Raw genomic sequence first — 12,232 nt, 5'->3', positions numbered from 1 at the left:
GAGACTGGGTTAGTATTTACACGTGATGGAATGGGGCTATTCTGTGAAGCGGTTTTTACTCTGGTAACAGCACAGATTTAACATTTGGAGGTTCAAATACTCATGTGAGATCTCTCTTCAAATTCGTAAAGTATTTGTTTTATTTTTAGTTCATGATTTTTCATTGTCAGGTAAGTGCCATTTTCAGGATTCTCACATCCATAACGCTACATATTCCTCATAAATGGACACATGAAAATGAATATAAAGTAACTATTTGATGTTCTATAAAGAGACATCACTTCTCCATTCATTGGGTATTATTGCTTCAGGATTGTGCATTTTAGTTCACAGAAATCCTACAAAGTTTATCGTCTCCCAAAAACCACATCCTTTTTTTGTCACATCACACATGTTTATTTCCTTTTTTTAAATATATATTTTCATAGACTGAAATTTTTGATGTTTAACTATATCAACGGTTTAATTAAATATAAACAGATGGTTCAATATAATCACAAAAAAATAATTTTTATGTCACGTCCATAACGCCTGAATTGCCCAAAGAGTTTCACATGTTCACATGGTTTTCTGCACATGTGAAATTCATGTGGCTTTTCTGTAAAGAACGTTTTATTATCTCTAGACAAACTTCTTATTTTATAAATTATTTATAAAATAGTTAGCTCTAGTTGTTCTCTGTCAAACTTTTGCTGTGTTGACTTATTCTACACATGGACATGCACAACACACACACACGGACACGCACACATACACAGATGCACAAACACACAGAAGCTTTTCTGTCCTCTGTTATGGGCTGGTTTTTCTTCTCCTCATTGGACTCTCGTTGCTGAAACATCACATCTCTGCATTCTATATCAGCCGATAAGATGAAAGTGGAGAGGACCCAGGGGTCTTACTGTAATTGGGAATAGATATGGCATGTGTACAGACAGTCAAATCAATATTCAGAGGAGGATAGCACTATAATCCCATAACACAATCACACACACAAACGTGATGCTGTTTTCTACACGCTCATCTCATCTTAATAGAAGGTTAAGAGGGAAAAACGGCTTTCCCACAAACAGAGGGCAGAAAGCACTTGGCACACAGGAGACGCTCCATTATTTCATTAGTGTGTGTTTGCAGTGGATGTGAAAGCGCTCTGCCGTGTCTGCTGATGGGTTAGTCGTTCATCTCAGTGCGTGTGTAACACAAAAACATACACCACACTACACACCTTCACTGTTATACACCTGTGTTCTTCATCGCTACTGACAGCTCAGAGGAACCAAACCACACATCAACACAACACACAAGAGTTCATTATTAACACACCTTCACGATATTCAGCTGAACAACACAAAGCAATCACAGTCAACAACGTGTGAAACTGAGCAATCATCTGCAATCAAAAATCAGTATTACTGAAGATCTCAACTCACACATTTCTCATCTCATCCAGATGATTTCACCTCAACAGTATACATTCATTTTACTCTTCATGTGTTAATACATCAATGAAACACAACACAGATCTTGTGCTCTATATGAAATCTCTGAGCAATAATAAAATGTTGCTCTGTTCATAGGAAAGATATCAAGTAAAAACATGATTGACATCCTCATGACAAAGATAAAGTCAACAGCAGATTTACACACATATACACACATCTTACCCCTATGAAAATTGACCGTGGTTTTACTACAGTTCAAATTGAAAAAGCATGGTTACTGTAGTAAATCAATGGTTATCACAAAATAACCATGCTTTTGAAAACCTTTTTTGTAAAATCCATAGTAAATGATGGTTACTGTAGTAAATCAATGCTTTTGCCATAAGTTATCAATGCACCAAAAAACATGCTTCATTCTCATAAACAGGAATAATCTTCATCTCACACGAGTCCTTTTTTTTGTGTGTTCTTCCTCCGGTTCTGTTGAGTTTCTATGTGCCGTGTGACCTCGTGTTCCTGGATCTCATCGTGATTGTTCTCTCTCTGTTTAATTGAATGTTATCTTCTCCGCCGAGTTATTTCTGTTCCGGCCGTTTGCTGTGATACAGCTGGCCTGTAATTTGCTGCTTGAATCGAGCTGACGGAGGCGGACGAAGTTTCTCTGCGCTCTTAATAACCACCATCAGCAGCTTCTCATGTCATGAGACAATTAGCTCCTCCAGACTCCGACAGAAAGAAGAAAAAAAACTCACAACCTTTTGTTAGCACCTGATAACTCCGTATGTGTTAACCTCAGTCATTTAACGTGCGTTATTAACTTCTTAAAGGTTCATCGTCTCGCTGTATTAATCCGTGAACTTAAGAGACGCTATAATGTCCTCAGGTCCTTTTTAGATGAATCATCTTTTATTCCATAAATAACTTCTTGAAGAGAATCAATGATAGCGTCTGAAGAATTGACTGTTAATTAACCACCGCAGCTCATGTTCAGGTGAAATCAATTTAATCTAAGACACTTCTCGTCATTGTGCACAGATGCAAAAAGCATTTGTAAAAGCACATTGTGAAACAAACACACAATAAATATAGACAAAGTATAAAACGATAAAAACTGTCATAAAACACAATAATTGATAGTATTAGTGCAAATCTTCCAAATGATGAACTTTAGTGATACTATCTGAATAATTTTCTGTAAGAATTTATATAAATGTTAATCAATTTATTGACACTAAATGTCAATAATAATAGAGTTACTTTACAAATCTATTTTTTCGTTTTACTACAACATAAAAATGAAAATAAGGTCATAACCCATCACCCTAACCCATCAGAAAGAAATGGGTGTTTTCAAACAGCTGTGAGGTTGTTTTCTTCAGTATGATGTTATGAATGTGATGAATAAGGGTTTTCACGGCAGATTTCCAGCACATGTCCGTTGAATTCCTAACACTCCAGGAGCACACACACACATGCGGCACATCTTGAATAATTCATGTTTTATGTTTGTGATGAATGGTGCATCACAGCAGATGTTGTTCCTCTGGTCACAGTGGAGGTTCTGAGCCGGACCGGCAGCAGAATGCCAAACAGGGCTCATGGGAAGATGTGAAGATGCTGAGTGTGATCATGTTTAATTCTGCTGCTGTTTCAGGCGTCCAGCGAGCCGCCGCATTAATTACCTTCAATAAGAGCACTGACCCGCCGCCTGTGAACATCAAACGCTGCTAATAAAAGAGCCGTGTGCATGGAGCTGGTTTGAAGGGCTTTCACAAGAGCTCATTTCCTGCAGGTTAAAGCCGTCGTTTGTCATTTACAGCTCGGCCGTAACACGAAAAAGAGAGTTAAACACGCGTAGAACGAGAGAAATCAAGCTTTGTAGATGGACGTGTGTGTCAGCGATGATTCTCCTCTTCAGCTTTAATTGATCTCCTTTGACATATGAAAATAAACCTGCTGCAGACATCATCTATCAAATCTATCTGATTATATTCACAGCATTTATAAAGTCCCAGTTTACTTTCCCATGCATAAAACAAGACTTTTAATGAGATTTCATCCATCTGAACCCTGACTTGTGCACGTTAATACTTTACAGAGAAACTTACTGTAATGAAATACAACATTATACTTCAGTACCTGCATTATCAGGACAAAAACACACACATGACACCAGTGTTGAGTTTAACTAGTTGCTGTAATATAATTACTTTTTTCTTGTAAAAGTAAAGTAAGGGATTACTCTTATTTTTTCTACAATTTAGAAGCCAAGAGTTAGAGAAACTAGTCCATGCTTTCATCACCAGCAGGGTGGATTACGGTAATGGACTCCTTACAGGTCTTCCCATCAGACAGCTGCAGCTCATACAGAACGCTGCTGCCAGGATTCTGACCAGAACCAAAAAATCTGAGCATATCACTCCAATCCTCAGGTCCTACACTGGTTACCAGTTACTTCTAGAATCAACTTCAAAGTATTATTAATTGTCTATAAATCACCCAGGATCTAAATACATCTCAGAAATGTTCATTCAATATAAACCAAACAGACTTCTCAGATCATCAGGATCAAGTCAGTTAGAGATAACAAGGGTTCACTCAAAACAGGGCGAGTCAGCGTTTAGTCATTACGTCACCTGTAGCTGGAATCTGCTTCCAGAAGACATCACACATTCACCAACAGAAGCTTCTTTTAAATCCAGATTAAAAACACACTTGTTTAGCTGTGCATTCACAACCTGAGCACTGTGCTGCTTTACATCAACTGCACTTCTATTTATCATTTATTTTATTTTTGCTCTTATTCTTTTTATATATAAACACACATTTTTAATCAATTTTATTGCTGTTTCATTGTTTCTTAAAATCTTAAAAAATATTTGTGAGCTTAAATCATTTGCATTTTAAAGTTACGTTTTATATCTTTCTGTCAATCATTTTATGTAAAGCACTTTGAATTGTACTTGTATATGAAATGTTATATATAAATAAACTTGCCTTGCCTTGCCTTTCCTAACTCAATTCCAGTTACTTCTGAAATAATTAAACTAAATACTAATAATATAACATATGTGTGAGCAACACTCCATCCAGGGTGTATCCTGCCTTGATGCCCGATGACTCCTGAGATAGGCGCAGCCTCCCCGTGACCCGAGGTAGTTCGGATAAGCGGTAGAAAATGGATGGATGGATGGATGACAAGTCTAACTTTAAAATCTGTGCTTTAATGTATAATTCTCACATTTGTCAGTTAATAAGAATACTTTATGTAGCTTTACATTATTTATTTGAATTAATTAAAAGAGCCGTTTCATGTCTATCCATAAATCACTGAACTGATCAAAGTTGTTGTAGGATATAGAAAGTTATCAGTAATAAGTCATTAAATACTTTGTGTAGAGAGTCATTTCTACAATAATCTCATTACACTATTAATATGTCATGAGTAACTAGTAATTCATTACTTTTACACAGTAATTTACCCAACACATGATAACACACTTAGCTTTATGATCAGTGATTGTGCTGATTTACAGTAAGACTGAACTATGAGTTTTCAGATACAGACGGTTGATTTTCCTATGAAGTTTATTGAGCTGTATAGAGAAGACAGCTGGAGTGTTTAATGAAAGAAGCCAAATTAATTAATATATAAAAGTTTATAACTATTCACCATCTGTTGTGATCAATGCAGATGTTCTTCCATTTCACACTGAGAATGATTTCCTCCGTCAGCATCATCTAATGTAAGAGTAATAATAATAATAATATTCTGTCTGAAAATCAGCATCCCCGTCCCGTCCTGTCTGATACTCTTAAACTCAGGTTGTGTAATGGAGAGAGAGAGAGAGAGAGAGAGAGAGAGGTGATGTGATCTATCAGACCTTCCATCTGTGTTGCGTGTGCGTTTTAGGACACAATTACATGAAGAACTCTGGAGCACAGACACAGAGAATTACTTTGGGGCTTTTACGACGCCAGACAGAATTCGATTAAGATTAATTTGAGCCGAGCAAGCAATTTTGGGGAGGTTAGAAGCAATTTCTCCGCACATCATTGGTCGCACAATGCCTGTAATACGGTGAAGGCAGGAGCTTGAGTGTTACAGACGCCTCATCTACCGTTTCCATCTGCAAACCTCCATTATACTGAAGAAAGGCCCATTACCTCTGCCAAACTCCTGCACCGGCCACAATTAAACACCCCTGACAGTGAAACCAGCCTTCTGTTCTCCACCGGCCCAGACCTCAAAGATAAACTATCATAAAGAGTTCACAATAACACAACACCTGCATGACCTCATCATCACACACGTCACAGCAGTCACCTTAAAATCTCTCTCTTCACTTCACTGGATCTGTTCTTCAGATCACAAACTACTCAAATCATTTCTTCTCAATCTCACTGTCTGGTAATCACTCCCTATACACTCATCTAATGCTCTACTGGAGAAAGAAACACATTCGATCCCATGATGCACTGCAATGAAGAACAGACAAGCTAATGTTTTCATTCACACCTTCATGTGATGATAGGAGTGTATATGAGATGATTTCTTCTTTTAAATGCAGAGACATTCTGAATCCACACTCACTCCATCACTCTATAGGCCCTTTTCACATGACGTCACGCATCCTCCGTTCTGTGGCGAAGCTGTGTAGCGTTACTTCTGCTAGCGCCTCAGAATGGACTTCACCAAGTTACCTTGCAGAGCTGTCATAAATACGGCTAGATGATGTACAACTGCATGCAGACAAATTCAAAGCAAGATAAAGGATACAAATTATGTGTTAAAAAGTACCTGTTTCATTATGAAGGGAAGTTTTTTTTCTTTCTTTTTTTCCAGTGTAGTTACATTTCAGCGCGATGGCAAAACGGAAGTTCTTCTTCTTGTTGTTTTAAGAAGGATGTTATGATTCACAGCTTTGCAAATAGGCGGAAGTTAAATTCATTGTCATTGTGAAAAGTGCCTAAAAAAGATTTGTTTATTTGTAAAGGCCGATGAACGAAAGCAGTTTTAAAGTTTTAAATATGTAAGAAAATGAGTTTTTTATGTCAATTGTTGAATTTTGTTTTAGGCCAGGCTAAGCTGGCGGTTTATATAAGCAGGAAGAAGAAAGTTGAACATGATGAAATAGTTGTTTTATTTTCAAATGTGGTACAAGCAAGGATATTGACTGATTATCATTATTATAAGTATATGGATGATCTCTCTCTCTCTCTCTAAATATGACATTATGTGGGCTTTTAAAAAGCATTTAAAAAAATTAATTAAACAAAATCTTGACGTGATGTAGTGGATGTGTAAATATGATAATAAAGGTGTGTAAAATCTCTTTCCTCTCTCTCTCTCTCTCTCTCTCTCTCTCTCTGGAGGTTTTCAGAAAGGTCATTTTCTTAGCGCCAGAGAAACATCGTCTTTGTTTAATACAGATCACCTGTCTTCATTGGGTAATTCATCACGGCGAGCCCGCTGGAGAGATCTGAGCAATGACACACGTGGAGCTCGCGCGCTCCTGCGACATCACGATACTGTTTAAAGGACGATCTTCAGTTTAATCTGTGTCCTTCCATCAGACCCCCACATGTATCAAAGACCCCTCTCACACAGCACGAGACGAGACGGCTGGATGTTGACCGCTGTCAGCCTGGACATCATCTGTCTGTGTCCCGCTGACATGGAGAGTAAATGTTTGTCTTTGTTCTGTGTTTACAGTGTTTACTCGGCCTATGAAGAGTAATCTTTCCATCTCTCTCTGTCTGGTGTCTTATAAACTTGTCTTATGCCCAATCCTACTGCACTAAATGAGGAACAATCCATCTCATCATGATGCAATAAAACATCACAATCTTGTATGTACTAATCACATCTGAGACACAAAAATCACTCAGAAATGAAGAATTTGTCATCATTTATTCTCTCTCATGTTATGAACCCCGTCTGGTCTGTGCAAGACAAGAGATCTCGTTCATTGTTCATCAGTGTTTATGTTCACAACACACATCATCTTCTTAGAGAAACTGTAATACAAACAGATGAAACGGTCTGATGGATTTCTGTCATGTGAACCGAGAGAAGTGACAACATAAATCACCCACATCAGAATCTGAAGGAGATCTTGTTTATATGACCCTCACATTACATTCAACTATAAACATATGAGGACCGTGAACAAGAACAGTCAACTGAAGGAATCATTGATTCATTTGTTAATGACTTTATGAGACTTTCATCAGTTCTGAAGATTTTGACTTTCCTCATGTCTTGTGTGTCCTTTTTATTTGCTGCCAAACCTCCAACAATTGCATAATAACACATTTAAATAAATGATCAGTATTAATTACCCAATAAATATTTGACAAAATATTTTTTATTATCCTTCAAATGAGATTTCTGTCTACATGAATTTTAGATTCTTTCTTTGAATTGTTAAAACGCCTCTCAAAATGCGTGCTTCAGATGGGAAAAGTGGCGAAAATCAAACCCAGTCTAAATTAATTTATGACGGATGAAAATATGGGAGGCAGTGATGTTGATTGACACAATCTGAGGTCGTATTATTTTTTATCGGACTCGATATGTAATGTATTAATATAATTTTGAGTAACACTGTTGATTTACACAACCACAGGCGACGGCAAGCTAAAGAACCCATCCCACATGTAGAAATACTAATAAGTGCAGGAACTGTAGTGTTTCTGAAGCTCACTATAGCACATAATACAGCAGACTTGTGAGTGTTGTTTCAGAAGGACCTTAATATCCGCTTGTGTCGACTGCTCTTCGTATCTCACGTCTACAATTTATCAACAAACATCCAGATTCAGCGCAGTGACCTCTGCAGGGATCCAGTGAAGAAGCTCCCATCAGCGGATCCCAATGAAAGCAAATTAAACGAGTCCAGCTACTAAAGAGCTTTGTGTGAAAGAAGAGGAGGTGTAAAGTTCTGCTCCAGTGACCCGTGACCCAGAACTACAGCTCCAACACTTCAGAGAATTAAACACACAAAGACCAGACACCAGCAGACAGTGAGCAAAGACCAGACCTTTTCAAACGCTTCTCAGCGGGACGCACGTACAATCATTTTTCATTTTATTCCAGCAGCGGTCACGCTCTCGCCCGTCCTCACGCTCTGATCAATACATCTGTGTGTGTGTGTGTGAACGCCCGTGATACACAACCATCACACTCTCAGTTCATCTGCCTGTGAGAAATAACAAGACTGTTAGAAAACTAAGGTCTCAGTGATGTTCTCACATGAGTTCAGACTCTTGAGCTCCGTCTTCAGTTATTGATGGATGTACAACAAGATGCTTGATGCATTAAAAACCCGCTTATTCTTCTTTAAAGAATCATCACCCGCACACACACGCGTGCACATACACACGCACGGACTCAACGCATGCACATACGTACACACACGTCTGGTTTATCATCTCTGTGGGACAGTCTTACAGGTGCAATGACATTTATACTGTATTTACTATATACACTCCCCTAAAGGATTATTAGGAACATCATACTAATACTGTGTTTGAGCCCCTTTGGCCTTCAGAACTGCCTTAATTCTACGTGGCATTGATTCAACAAGGTGCTGAAAGCATTCTTTAGAAATGTTGGCCCATATTGATAGGATAGCATCTTGCAGTTGATGGATATTAGTGGGATGCACGAAGCTCCCGTTCCACCACATCCCAAAGATGCTCTATTGGGTTGAGATCTGGTGACTGTGGGGGCCATTTTAGTACAGTGAACAACTTGCGATCGGGTCACCATGACAGCGCTGAACTAATCATTGTTTAAAGCTCAATGTGCAGGTGCTAAAAGTGTTCTCCACCATTCATTTCAAACACAAGGTTTTAATGTCCTGCTGCTTTTCAGTTTCAATGAATGATCACACGACAGCGTTGTTACTGTGAGGGAAACACAAGGAAAGAAAGAAGTAAGGCCAGACAGATTTGTTCTGATTTGTTTCAAGTTGTTCTCTAAGAGGGATAATATTTGGGTGGGAGGGAACCGTCCTTTTATAAAGTTATAATTTATAAAGTAAAGTTATAAAGATGTGGTTTCTGAACTTGTATTTTGATAGTTTAGCAATTTGGCAACATGTTATTCCAGATAAAACTTCTGAGCTTGAGACACTGAGCTTCTTCAAAGTTTTCATTTTTGATCTTTATGCTACAAACATAAACACGTTTGCTTCAACTTTACTTTAAATACTTAAGCAAAAAAGTTTAATACAAAAATACTTTTGATACTTAAGTACAATATTGATCTGTTACTTTAAGACTTTTACTCAAGTCATATTCTAAAAGGCTTACATTCACTTCTACCAAAGTTATTTTCTGGCAAAAATATTTCTACTTTTACTCTAGTGTTGCTTTTAGGTCCTTTATACATCACAGTGTGTATTCAGGTTTAGGTCCCCACAGGATATAAAAACAAGGCCACAGACACACACAGACACACAACCAGCTGTTCTCTAGGTGAATACTTCTAATGAATACTTGAATACTTCTTATGTATTTATAAGAAAAACTTCTATAAATGTACAGTGAAGAGTTTTCCTGACACATTAAGGATTTGTAGCTGTCAATAAACGTATGATAGAGGAATAAAGAAGCGGTGTGTGTGTTTTCTTCAGTCAGATGGTGATGTCATACAGCGCTGTACTTGACTTCTCTGCTTTATATACGAGTGAAGTGGGAGTCTTGAGTTGTTGTGGGTCACATTAACACACACGCACAGCGACAGGACAGATGGTGTGTGTGTGTGTGTGTGTGTGTGACACTGAGTGTTATTCATATGCACAGCAGTGAAGTTTGTGTTGTGTGCGGTCAGGACACATGGAAACAAATGTCTCTATTAGATTATCACCTCAGCACCCACACAACAGCTTGTCTCTACCTCTCTCTCTCTCTCTCTCTCTCTCTCTCACTCTCTCTCTGTCCCTCTGTCTCTGTGTGTGTGTGAGCGCGGGGGGGGGGGCGGCTGGAAGTGAATTGTTCTGTTATCACAGCATCAGTAGTATGAGCCGCGGGCTTCAGTCCTGTGGATCATTTTAATGCCCAGAATGAGAATCGGGGAGTTAATGAGAGCGCTTCTCCTCGCAGGCTCGTATCAAAGCCCCTCACACGTGCCGTTAACCCCCACGCCAGCCGGAGATGAGCCATTCACCGGACTATTTGTGTTGACAGTATCAATACGCGCAACCCACACGCTGGCATATCAGCGGACGGCTGTGAGAATAAGGGAAATGATGCATTGCTCCGCCTCCGGTCCAAACACAAGCGCTGGTGTCGGCCGTCTGCTCGTGACACTCATAACACAGCTGATGATGAGAAATGCTCAGGGAGGAACATCGTTTATTGAACGAGGTCACGTGACCTCTCCGCTTCTCTCTGCGCTGTGGTACACGTCCACTGAAAGAGGGTTTTCATCTCATGCCTCTGGATCACACAAGAGACAACATGAGAGACGCACAACACCACACGTTCACATAAACACAGTGAGTCTACAGTCTGTTATCTGTCTTTAGATGTTGTGAATGACACACGAGGGCCGAACGCTTCAGCATCACAGCAGGGCTTCTCTCTGGGGTTAAAACACGCCAATAACACACATGTTAAAGGTCACCAGTGTTATCCACTTTAAACAGATAATCGCTCACATTTAACACTTTGAGTGATTTGAAGAGAGCGCAGCGGGTGCGACCCTCTCGTATCTGAAGAGACCAGAGGAAATGTCAGCGTGTCTGTAAATCACACACATCTCATGTGGGGACTGGTCTTCTTCATCTAAAGACTCTTACAATGAAAAGAATGTTTTACCACAACATTGTGTATCTTTTCTAAACACAAATGCAGACGACATTTTAAAGTTGAATACTTCTCATTGCAACAAAAGCAAAAAATTCAAAACAGATTCCAAAATGATCTTCAAATCTATTCCCAGACCCTAAAATTCAATCAAATGCCCTGAGAATAGAGGAAATCTGCTTTACAATCATTTACGGTGAAAGTCACATGTGTGAATGGCGTGCATGCACACACGTTTGACACACATTCACACACACACACGTTTGACACACACACACACACACACACACACAGATATTGGGTCTCCATGTTTTATGGGGACATTCCATAGACACAATGTTTTTTCTACTGTACAAACCATATATAATATTCTTTAATGTTAAAAGTTAGTGACCTGCAGACACATGAAGCTCAGATCTGATTCATTCAAACACTGAAGCATGTGCTGTAGTAAAGTGTACGGGTGTATTATAGGAATGACTCATAAACACTGAAGTATGCTTTAAAGATGCACTGCGGTACGGTTTAGGAACAGTATTCAGGATTTGAACTGCAGTTACTAGAGTCAATACTGAAGTATAGTACAGTATGTTTTCATACCAGTCTAGTGATAGTGTGATACTGAACAATTCCAAACCAACTGCACGCACTTCAAAAAATACCACAGTACAGGTCCAAACACATGACAGTGTTACCATAGTAACAGCTAGCATAGTTTGCCTGTGCCGGTGACATCAGAAGAGAGGTTTTCTTCATCTTGTGACAGTCTGGCTGCCGTCTGCTGCATTCACACATTCAGATTTACAGATCCAGCTTTCATTTCTCTGGAAGTTTTGCTTTCTGAAAGTCTTTGGAGATAACAGACAGCGAGGGCTGACGTCTGTCAACAGCTCAGACTCAGAGGTTAAATGTCGTCCAACACTATAACCTGCTTCTTTTATTCATGAGAATGAAGACGGCTCTGCAGTGAT

This window comes from Triplophysa dalaica, chromosome 11, assembly GCF_015846415.1.
Source record: "Triplophysa dalaica isolate WHDGS20190420 chromosome 11, ASM1584641v1, whole genome shotgun sequence".
NCBI lineage: Eukaryota > Metazoa > Chordata > Actinopteri > Cypriniformes > Nemacheilidae > Triplophysa > Triplophysa dalaica.
This window is presented reverse-complemented; position numbering follows the sequence as displayed.